A 13151-nucleotide genomic window follows, 5' to 3' on the forward strand; every position below is an offset into this window, starting at 1 on the left:
AAAAAATTAAAACCAACCAACCAACCAAAAACCCCAAACCAACCAAAACCCAAACCAAATCAAAAACTAAAAACAAAACTCACAAAAAACCAAAAACAAAACAACAACCAAAAAAAACCCACAAAAAAACCACAAATACCCCAACCTACCAAACAACCAACCAACAACAAAAAACCAAACCAACAACAAAAAAAAGAAAAAAAACAAAGTCAAAACAAAAACAACAAGCCAACAAAAAAACCCAAAGAAAGTAAAGTAAAATCAAGTAACAAACAAGATGAATCCGAGCATCAAACAGCACCAACACAGAGGGTGGAATAGCTTACCTCAACCTTCTTTCTGGAGTGAAAGTCTTCATTCTGGGATTTGTATCATCTATTACCAACAGTTTATGTAACACAGGCCTTCATTTCTGTTTATTACATTCTTATCTTTTCACAGCAAAATTTAACCCCTGACCTTGTATGTCAAGCATCCACCATATTCTCACATACTCAAGCATGACTGATAAGAAACTATAAAAGGAAGAGGGAAAAGAAATCTCTATATTAATGAGATAGCTCTGTTAACAACAGAATATATCATTTCAGACCATTTATTTTGAAAAGTTATGTTTATTAAAACCCTTTGAATTTCAAAGTAACCAAAGATAAGCACTTGTGACTGAAAAAATTATTTTCTATTCCTTTAAAGATATATATATATATATATGTGTGTGTGTATGTGTATGGAAAACATACTTAAGAAACTAAATAATTCATTTTCTGAATTAAAATCACCAAAATCTAAGTGGAGAGAGACCGACAGGAAATATATTAATATTTAAGAAGGGAAACCAGTCATCCCGTATTTCAGTCCCCAGAATAATGCTAGAATAAATGTTTACAAGCAAATTATATGCAAATAGAAAATTACTGAAGTTACAAAAAGCACAGCAAATGTGAATTAATCAGGACAAGAAAGAATCATGCTAAACAGCTTTCTTAATGGGAGGTCTGTTGCATTAGTTAGGGGGAAATACTATTTTTTTAATATAACTAAATTGAATAGAAAGTGCAGTTAAAAAAATCTGTAATAATAGTGACTTTCAGTAATAATACTGAGTTGGAATGCATTGTACATACCTTAGAAAGTAAGTCTGTAACTAAAAATAATTTGCAAATTTTAGATCTGGTATAAAATCAGTCAGATGAAATTCACTAAATACACTGAACTACATTTGGAAAGGTGATAACAAATGCAAGAACAGAAAATGAGCAATTACAGGTTGGGCTGAAATCCTGCAAAAAGGAACTAGATGCTGAGTAGATAAAATAGACTGTGAGTCAAAAGTGCAATGCTGCTCCTTATCATCATGTCAGGCAGCTATTGTTGTGGGATATAGCAACAAAAATGTTATACATGCCACTAATGACAGCTGTTCTTATCTGCTTATTCTAGGAGAGCTATCATTTGGAGTACACCTTCAGTTTTGGGTGTAGCAGTTAATGATTTAAGCAAATGTATAGAAAAAAAAAAGTGTTGCATCCTGAGGAAACACTGCATCTATATATGCTACTTTAATCCAAAGACCACTGAGGTTTTCTGTAATGAAAGTGGAACAATTGCTGTCTTGTGGGATCACAGGTGAAAAATTAAAGGCTACTGCAATTACAGCAAAAAAGGGTAAAGGCTGCCCTGTAAAGGTTACAAAATCTTACTGGAAGTTTTTAAATTACAAAATAATTAACATTAACAGGGATGATCTAAGTATATCAATACTACTTAAGACCAGAAAGACAGATAACATGATCCCTCAAGGTTCCTTTCAACTCTCCACTTCTTTTATCACAAATACACATATTATACGTGCTTAATTGCAGTGAACTCCTCTACTGGACATGATCTAACAAGAGTTCTATAGCTCCTCAGAGACTTCTGAGCTGATAGCATGAATTTGATGGCAGAAAAAGACATAAACTTTTCAAAGATACAAAGAAATACAAAATTCATTTTTCAGTGTTTGGGGTTTTTTTCCTCCCATGGATTTGAATATATGTGGGTTTTACTAATTTCTTTTAGCTCCTTATACTTTTTTCTTTTGAAATACCTGGTCTATAGCATCTCTGAATACAGGTCATCTGCTAACTGTACTTGGTTAGATACACTGACAAAATTTAAACCAATGTACCTTTATTTATGTGTTTCATATACAATTCTCCTTACATTAAGAAAGATATAAATAAGTTCATATATTTGCAGATGAAATTATGAAATCAATCATATTGTTAGACATTATTTAAATCCCTCATAAAATCCTTTAGGGTCCATTTGACCAAGATCAGACTACTTAAAAATTAGTTTCTGCAATCCCTGTTGTTCCCAGTAAAATCTCTAGAGCCAGAAGTAATACAGTCAGTCCATAGTCAGCCTGTATTGAATTTGTCTGTTAACACCCAAACTGCCTAATACTACCTATATAACTACCTGCTATTTTTTTTTTCTTGCTAGATATTTCAAACACACAAAAAATGTGCAAAGGGCAACATGTGCTCACACTGTTTTCATATTTATTATCCGGATGCACAGCAAATGCTGTCTCCAGGAATACACACGGGCACGCCAAAAACAATAATCAAAAACCCAACAAGACTCAATTTCTTCAGCAATAAACATCTAGACAATAATATCTTGGAGCACAAATGGTGCAATTATACTGTGGTGAAGATCACCACACATACTTGTACTTTTTATAGGTAAATAATAATATTCAAAACTAAAACACAGTAATTTTACTTTTAAGTGTTTGATCAACACATTAGATCCTATTTTGCAATTTTTTTCTTCTGAAAGCTTTTCCACATAAAATCTACTTATCCTGTGCACACATAAGGAGCAGAATGATACAACTAGACAGTCACTTGCCTCTTGCTTTAAAACAAATTTAAAAATTAGTGTAGTCCAGAAAGCACCCTCTGAAAATTTTTCTTGAGAATTCACAGTTCCAGTGTTCAAAAGCACACACTTAGGACCTACTCTTAATCATTATGTACAATTCCAACAGCTAACAAGGTATCTAACTAGTGACCTACACGTAGAATTACCTCATTTGCAAACATAAAAGATAATTTAACGTGTAAATTAGTCAGAGATTTCTACCTATAAAATTATGAAGGTGCATTTTTTAATCCAGGTTCATCTGGATTCAGTTTCTCTTCTTGAAAGTCAAGTCAGATTGGAGGGCCTTAGTTCACCAATTTCACAAGATCATTGATGTTTCTTTCATATAGCATGAAATATGTGTTCTATAAACTATATTTTAAAAACCCCAAATCATACAGTCATTGAAAATAAAGAAAGTACATTAGAGACAAAAAAAATATGATCAGGTCAATTATAACAAATTAATGAATGCATGAGAACCAATTTTCTTATACTATTTTAAAATAATATTGCAATAGGTATAAAATAATGCATACTTGCTCCACAAGCATACATTATATTAATGAACTCTCTGAAAAAAAATTCTGTGTTTCTGGTGTGAGTTTTACAAGTTATATAATTGATTTTTCTTAAAACATGAAATATTTATAAAAGAAATTAAATACTAAGGATCCAAATGCAACGTATTTTGAAGCCTTAACATGCAGAAAAAATAGTATGAGTATGTAGCTGAATCTTCCACATATTTAAAGCATTATTTTGGTGGTACCAAGTGACCACCCATGCCAAGAATCTCCTAAAGAAACAAGAAAATTGTAATGATAAGCAAAGGAATGTTATTTAGTATCTGGTGATTTTAAATTCTAGGTCGCTTCTATTCTGCGATTCCATTCAAGTTTAAGATAAAAGCTCATTCCAGACTAAATTCTTATACCATGTACACTACAGTGTAAGGCCCCAAACAACTCCCTCAGCAAGGAGGGCTTATGGTTGTTCATGTACTCTGAGCTGGATGCACAGGAGAAATACCAACAAGATATCCTCAAGAGGTCAAAAACAACAAAAAGAGACTTTACTGGAAACTTTAAAAAATCAGAGAACATTGGCAAAAGGTTTAGTGCAACAGTCAATCAACATGAAACACTTCCCAAAGCATTAGCTTGGCCCATTCAACTTAGTAAGCTTTAAGACCGTTCGACTTCCAATTACTCAAGAATTCCAAGAAGAGAGAATTAGATGAAGAAAAAGACAGAAAAGGTATAGAAAGGGACACATATAGCTACTAACTCCTGGTTTCCAACAATGACAGAAACTCTGAGAAGAGGTAGGGTCCAGACAATGTGACGGCCTCATGTTCAGCCTTAAATACCCCTTGGCCTTCCTGGGCCCTTCCCCCAAGCAGGACTTCCAGTCTTTTGGCCTCTCAGGACCTGGGTTAGGGGCTCCAGAGATGGGCCATTGCCTCCAGTGTGCCAATGACCAGCACCACTGCCAGGCTGGGATACAGGCTCTGGCGTAGGCGAGTGGGGCAGTGCACTGTCTCACCATGGCAGGGCCCGACCTGCCTCTCCCCCACACACCTGCATCCCAAACTGTCTCAAGACATCAATCTTTCCAGTCTCACACATACAGCTGCAAAAGAAACTTCTGCATTTATACCAGCAACAGTCTAAGGCTAATTTGCAATATCAGGCTCCCCAGGGAGGTGGTCACAGCACCAGCCTGACAGAAGAAGCATTTGAACAATGTTTTCAGGCACATGGTGTGATTCTAGGGGACGGTGCTGTGCAGGGCCAGGAGTTGGACTCGATGATTCTTGTGGGTCCCTTCCAACTCAGCTTATTCTGTGATTCTGTGATCTGTGGGTTTGAATATTTCAGTATTTGAAAGTGCATTTCATTCAGTCAAAGTACAAATATTAGCTTTTTGTTGGCAGCTTCTACATGAAGAACAAATACAGATTTAAGAGACCTCAGCCCATCTGTCAATTTTGTTTAAAACTGATGGGGAAAGATCTGTTGCCTTTTCATCTATGTCATCCACCTATACCATCCTATCATCAGGTCATAAGAGATTTAGTGTTATGTCTTAGCATTTAGATGTTATGTGAAAATTAATTTGCATGCCTGTAGAAGATGGAAGTGAATATATACAAAAGTCTCAAGTCAGAATTTAACAAGTTTACAACAGGTAGATATTCTCCACACTTGTGAAAAAACAGTACCATTAGTGGCAAGGTGGTCATACATAAGGGCAGAGCAAAGATTATAGATAATCAATACATAGTTCTAAACCAAGAAAAAGTAAGATATGCCACTCTTGTTTTGACAGTGTGTGGCTTTAGGGTTTTTTTTTCAGAAGGTAAAATAAACATACTGTATAAGTAAATACCAGGAAGCTAATAGGTTTGAGACAGCGGCAAAATAAATTGCAGTCCAGTTTTATGTACTAAAATTAACTCAGTACAGAGAAGCTATTTTCTTCCAACATCTCTGAAACAACTAACCCATTATGTTCTGCAATTAATAATGCACTTTCCTAGAAGATCTGTCAAAACCAGTAGCATATGACTCAAGAACTTTAAAGTTCATGCAAGAGGAGGAGGAAGATAAAGTCAAGTACAAAACATTAGGTTAATATTAATAGGTTATAAGGCTTAAAACCAGCTTTGAAAGACTTTTTTTTTTTAAATGAAGTCAATGAGAGGAAAAAGAAAGAAAAAAAAAGGCAGGCAGGAATCTATGATAAATTAGCACTTATAACTTTTTCTTTATAACTTATTTCCAAAATTAGGGAATTCAGTAAATATGTCTAACTAATTCAGTAAAGAAGTTGATATGTTGTTACATGGAAAAGCAGCAGTTGAACAAGAGAAAAGGAAGGACTGGTACTAGAGTGATACAGGTGACAGAATTGAGCTGGGTCAATGCAGTGAAGCTCAATAATATAAAAACGCATGTCAAGTCAGATACATTGCACCTATATCTAAGATTTTTTTACATTTTGCAGGAAACTCTGAAAATTCACCCCATCCAAATATAGATATTCACTTGGTTATGACTAAATCATGAACAAAATAATAGTTTTCCCTTTTAAATGTAAAGGATGAATACTGTTTCAAAAGTTATGGGTAATACAGTACCTTACTCATTTCTTACCTTTATAAAGTCTTCAGTCAGGATACCTCTTCTCAGGAAAAAAGAAGTTCGAATTGGAGTAATGGCAAATGAAGTTTACTAGAAAAATGACAGGAAACTCTGTGCCCTGGGAAGACATGAAAGGAGGTTGGCTTCTTTATTATTGTTATTTTTTCCAGTTATAACAAATGTAGCAGAGACACAAGAACCAAGGAGGAAGTAAACTTATTTAAACTCAATATCAAACAAATAAATTAATATGAATTACCTATTTAAAATCATAATTTTTATTCCAAATCAACAACAAAATTGCCTGTAAAAGCACAAAAGATCCTGAATCTCTTTGACTCTTCTGTTTCTTTTAAAAGATACTCTTCAAAAGTATGCTCTCTTTATAGAATATCTGTCACCTTTTCACCAAGTCAGTCACTTTAATGAAAGCAATAAAAACAGTAGAGTTACCTGAATCTGTTTAAGGAAAGTAATTTTGCCTTAACCTAAATATTAAAAATCTGATACAATGCCATGAAGTGTTTCTTCACCAAAGGATAAAAAAATATGACAAGAACATGTTCATTTTAGGCAAATGAAACAGTTACACTAATTATTTTTTCAATGATAAAACAGCAACACCTTATACATAGTCAACTTGAACCCTGCATAAAAGGAGACAAAGAAATATTTTTGCTGGTTTTTTTGCTGTTGAAAGACCTTGAGTATACTGTATGGAGTGAGGAGTAAGCTGAACAAGATTCTGTTCCTCTCATGTGAATCTTTATATAGCCTTCACCAAACTAATAATAAATAAATGTGAATAAATGTGCTTAAGTATTCAAGAATTTTCCATGCTAACTTAAGAACAACCTGGTGATTTTTAAAAGGTAAGAACGGGAGAAATAATTAGTTAGTTGTTAAAGCTGTCATCCCAGATAGGTTTCTGTCTAAAATTTTTATGTCATCTATTTCAGACTCAGTAGCTCCTTTAATTAAAACAATTTAAGAATGTGGAATTATACACAAGTGGAAAATGTCCAGTTTGGTCTCACCCAAATGTCATTGACAATATGGTGACTGTTGTTTCCCACAAGGTTTCCCAAAGTGACTGTTGAAGCTGTATGTCTGTATTGTTTTTAAACCTCACTTATAAAATTCTCTCTTAAATGTTATTTCATACTGAATTATCACACTCCACCCTTTCCCACCTATATCAAATTATACTAATCCAGGGGTGATTTTCCTTTGTGTAAAAAGACAAATATAGTAAACCTGAATTGATTTACTGAGCAGAAAATCAGCCAGGAGGAATGATCAGAATTGTTTGATTCAGCTGCTGTGCTGCATAAAGTTTGAAGGGAAGTTTGTTATGCAAAAATAAGAATCTACTCGAAAGGAAAAATCACTCTTCATGTAAGTGAAACAAAAACGATACAACCAGACGTTTCATTCAGGAAAATTCCTTAATCTGTTCTTCTTTGGTTAAAGTGTAAGTCCTTGTCCTGTACAGATAGCTCCAATGGCTTAATTTTTGTGAATAAATTGAAAATTCCAAAATTCAGCACACAATTAAAGACATTTTGACAGACTAATATAGACAGAATTATAAAGTTCACTCTGAGGACTTGCTAACCAAGAAGCTTACTAATGTCTTATTTTTTAACCTTATACAAATATTCATTAGAAAGTATAAAAATCTCTATTCCACTGTAAAAATCCCAGTAGGCTTCATTAGTTCTTACAGAATAAATTTAGAAAATAAAAAACAACCAAACCCTCTTTTGCATAGGAATCTGTTTTCTTTATCAAAAATACCTGTTGATATGCTGTTCACTGAATGCTAAATCTGAATTCATAGGCTTGTGAATGTAACGTATGCAGAAGAAATCTGCTGGTATAAAGGTAGAGGAGGCCTTCTGCCAACTCAGTTGCCAAACACTTGGCAGTCCTCACTTTCTCTTCAGGGAAATGGTGACTTTGAATGCATATATATACTGAGATTAGCTCAGTTGGTTAGAGCATGGTGATAATAATGATGCCAAGGTTGTAGGTTCAATTTCAGTATAGGCTATCCACTTAAGAGTTGGACTTGATGACTCTTTTGGGTCCCTTTCCTCAAAATATTCTGTGATTCTATATAGCGATAAATAACACTAATTTAAGCTAGCTTTGCTTATAAAGTTTTAATGTTTTCAGGCTCCAGGAACCACTTAGACAATTGCAGTTGATCCATTCTGTTCCTGTCTTTCCAAGACACTGTAATGATGTTAAGGTTATTTGACTACAGATAGTTTCATAATGATTAGCAAATATTCTTTTATTAATTTCTGATATCTACTTTCAGCTACTATTTTATGATGCCCTGTGTTTGTCAAGGGTGTCAAAATAGCGACAGAGTGTGCTTGTCAATTCTGTTGTCATCTTTAAATATTGGAATAATGTTGAGTTGATCTTATCTGCTGTACTAGGTGAGATGTATAATGCATGGAAAAGATACAAAAAGGAAAGCTTCTTTTATATCATTGCCACTGTGCTGCTTGGTTCCAAAATTCCCCCTCAGCATCACTTGTTAAGAATTTTGGCTTCCATTAAGTCATTTTTTCAATTCATTAGATTGAAAAGATTGAAGTCTGGTTTAGTCCTTCTCACCAAACAGAATCAACTACTGTAACTGTCCACCACTGGATGAGTTTCAGCTGCTGTCCTCCTGGAAGTAAAATTTATACATCACCTAAATATTTTCATCTATTCTTTTAACCTCAGGGTAGATATGTTAGAATTCATCATGTTAGCTCTGTCAAGTGCATAAGATGTTTCCTTGAAGCCCATCTGAGCATCTAAAGGCTCTCCCATCCCAAACAAAATTGTGCTATGCAAACAAAGCCTATCTGCATGACATTCTTAGGTTCTGGAAGTGGACTAGTAGCAACTAGAATTAAGGTAGCAGTCAGAAGTGCATTGTTCTGTTTCAATTATTTCTTTACTAAATCAGTTCCAACACACTTCTTTTTCTATTAAATAATCTAGATTCATAATTAAATTAATAACCAGCTAAGAATGGCAGCACCATGTTCAGTTATATGCAAAAATTCTTTTCAGATGGAAGGTGTCAAATGACTGTATAATGGCAGTTAATCTATAATACTGAAAAAGATTTAACCATAAATATCTTTTTTTCACTTTTTTCTTTTTTTTTTCTTTTTTAGAAATTCTTGTCTCTGAACTAGAAAGCTTTCAATAAGTCCTTTACATTACTGAGAACTGATGCTTGCAAGAAAAAGAAAAGTTTTCATACTGTATTTATCCACTGTAACATGAAGAAAACCAGAAATAACTCTAGGGAATTACATTACTTTTTGCAGATAGCTCTTGGCAGTGCTTGACAAGTATTTTTAAAATTTTGGGTAATTTAGGAGTTTTCTCCATAGTATCTTCCTAACAGAATGATAACAAAAAGATTGTTTGACCACATCATGGTTTACCCACAGACGGCAGATAGGTAGCACACTGCGGCTCACTCATTCCCCGCCACTGCAGCGCTGGGGAGAAAATCAGAGGATAAAAGGGCAAAAACTGGTAGATTGAGATCAAGAAACTTAACAGGTAAAGCAAAAGCTGTCTGTTTAATCACAACAAAACAAGGAATTTTTTTTTTTTTTCCAGTGACAGCCAGATGTTTAGTTGTATCCAGGAATGCAGGGCCCCACCATATGTAATGGTTACTTTATCTTCGTAAATGCCATAACTCCAAACACCCTTCCCTCTCATCTTACTCTCCACCAGCATTTATTGCTAAGCATGACATTATATGGTTTGGTATATCACTTTGGTCTGTTGTGGTCAGGCTCATCCAAACTTCTTGTTCACTACCAACCTACTCATTAACGGGACAGTGTAGGAAGAAGAAAAATCCTTGACACTGTGCATGCATTGCTCAGCACTAACTAAAATAAGCCTGTGTTATCACCCCTCTTTTCAAAACATAGCAATGTACAAGCTACTATAAAGAAAGTTAACTCTATTCCAGAGAAAACTAGTACAGACTGTCATCTCTTTTGTTCTTCATCATCTTACCTTCTCAGAGAAATTTAAGCTATACATCAATTGGCCTATTTTAACCTTAGGATATTGTATTTATCCTTGCAGCTTCAGAGACCAGATCGTGTTTACAGTATGCACTACTGTGGCTCCTTCTTCACACCTACTCAAGTGTTTGTAACCCTTGGTTTATTACTATAGCAAAAAGAGGGTGACAGTTACCACACATTTGAGAGAGAAAGAAACAAGCAGCAGTGGAAGACAGTCAATAATATTACTTCCCAGTTGTGATGGGAGTACCAGACCCATCTAACAATCCCCTCCTTGCTTCTGACCAATACTGGGCTTTTAGAAAAGAACAAAGAGCAGATGAGTCTACAGTCCCTTGCTCTAGACCCTCCACAAGACATTTGTCTTAACTTACATCTTTCTTCTCTGTTCTGCACTGTGGGGCTACAAATGTGAAATCAAAGAATCCATGAAGTGATGATACATTACTCTAATACCACAATGTGGTCTAACCATTTTTCCTTACAGATACAGGTGAACAACAAGTGAGGTTATTAGCACCACTCATGATAGAAAGTGTCAAACCTTTTTCAAGAACATTTCCTTGGTTATAGTTTAGTGTTTGATCCAACTACTACAACTAGCCCCATGTCGGGTCTCACCATAGCCTTCAATCTTTCTGTAACACACTTATCTTTATTATACAGTAGAGCTTACATAAAGTTCAGCAAATACTGCCTAGGACACCAAATTCATCAACAAAAAGCTCATTACCTAAATTCCATTTATTCTTAAAAAGTTATATGGTACCCTATATTTAAGAAATTATCTGTACATGTGTACAAATTAAAATGACTGAAACAAAGAAATTCTAATTCTGCATTTCCCAGCTTTTGAGTGATTATTTTTTCTAATTTGATTTTAAGAATACTCTTCCCCCAACTTTATGCATGTATTGCAGGACACGTGAAATGAAAAAGAGTAAGGTGGGGCTTAATCTTAAAATATACTCAATATATGACAAAGTTTCTCAGCCTCCTGTGTGCTAGACATGCATGATTCTCCCAGAGGTACTTGTCTATGGAGACAGGGAGGGATCTTCTCCAAAACCAAAAAGATGTATATTATTAAATTTATAGAGGTGATCTGGCCTTAAGTTTCAAATTATGTTTTATCCTTCAGGTTTCAGAAATGTGTCAAATGCATGCTGAGAAGTACTTTGATAAGATAGTCTTAAACTTACTTGAATAACAGTTTATTGACTTTGAGGGGTTTTGACACTCATTTTTGACCCACAAATGTAACAGAAATTGAAAATTAAAAAAATCAATAACTAAATTCACACAAGAAATATTGTGAACCTTAGACAAGTAATGAGTTACTTAACTTTAAATACTGCCAAAGCCAGAAACAGCCAAATGCAGTATTCAAAAAAAACCTCTGAAACAAACAAACAAACAAACAAAAAAAAAACAAACAAAAGAAATTTGAGTATAGAGAAATAGTATAATTGTGTTATACTGCATGATATGGTAGAGAAGCAAAGAAGGAAGCATGAGAACCACAAGAAGCCCAGAATATAAATTTAGCTTCTAGCAATATCTCTGAATCCTAAAACCTTCCACATCAACCATAACATAAAGCAATTAAATTAATCCTCTGATCTTTTTCAAAATCAATGTGATTTCACCACCCCAAATACTACACTGAATCTTTAGTTTCAGCATAGGTGATTAAGAACCGAAGTATGTTTGCTGCAGATGTGAACCTCAGGCTAAAAATTAGTAGCAAGATTCTGGCCTTTGCCCATATTTGTATGCTAATAAGTGTGAGATAGAAAGTGGTCAGCAATTACTTGATATCTGAAAGCTCTGAAGTCTGTTTTTTCCAACCTTTGCTTTCAACAAAACATTTGAATCTTACCTTCTTATAAGAGTTTATGTCAATTAAAACTCATTGTCTTCTAATGCTGCTATATGCCTTAATTAAAAGTACACACAAGAACATAATTTCCAGTTTTCCTTACTTTCATAATAGACAATATAGTTACAAAACCTAATTTTCAATTTTCAAGTGTGATCATTGCACATGTTGGATATGTTTCCTTTTCATTGCTCTGTTAATTGGATTCAGATATTTTGTTTAATTTGTTTTCTACCCATAAGGGATGAGTATTATGTTAATGAGAAGCCAAACACTCACAGAGTTGAGAAAATTGATTGCAGAGTTTCAGAGAAAGTTATCTTGCTTTTGTTTTGATTTTTTTCATCCTGGGTTGCTTCTCTGTCTTGAATATTGCTCTAAAACTCTTTTCGTAATAATGATACAGCCGTTGCCCAGACACAGCAAGGGTGCAGAGAAATAAAGGCAGAAAAGAGACAGAGAGAGAAAAAAATATCAGTTTTTAGATCCCGCATTGGTCCTGCTGAGTAGATGGTTCAGAGTTGAGGAAGTGAGACAAAAACAGAAAGAGGAAAAAGAGAGAGAGGGAGACTGATCCACTTCCTTTTATAATTAACCTGGTGTATGCTTCTTATTTTGCACCATTTTTTTGTGTACATGATGCCAACATTTCTGAAGCCTCCTTCAGGAAGTGAGTCAAGGGAGGAATTAGTGGGGACTGGGCACCCTTATCAAGGAGGTAATGGAAGGTGGTTCAGAGCTGTACGTCCCCACCCCTGTAGGACCCTCTCTTCTAATCACAACTTTCCCCTTGCCACAGTCAGAATGTTTGAGACGAAACATGTTTGCACCCAGTCCCCCACACCTAGGAACCCTTCTCTGCAGAAAGGCTACTGTATACTTTTTCATTATTAGAAAGTCCTGAGACAGGGAGAAAAGACCTGACTTCATATTGGTAATTTAGATGAATGAAGACTTTGATGGTTTTGTCTACAGTGTTTCTTCCACAACAGATCACTTGTTATATGTGGAGGATATGATTCCTGTGCCTTGAAAGGCAAATATATGCAAAAGTAAAGGAACAAGCTTACTCAAGTGGAGCTTTTTGATGTCTCAAATTAAAAATGGTCATACAAATCCACTGGTTTT

Source organism: Corvus cornix, chromosome Z (assembly GCF_000738735.6).
Source record: "Corvus cornix cornix isolate S_Up_H32 chromosome Z, ASM73873v5, whole genome shotgun sequence".
Lineage (NCBI taxonomy): Eukaryota > Metazoa > Chordata > Aves > Passeriformes > Corvidae > Corvus > Corvus cornix.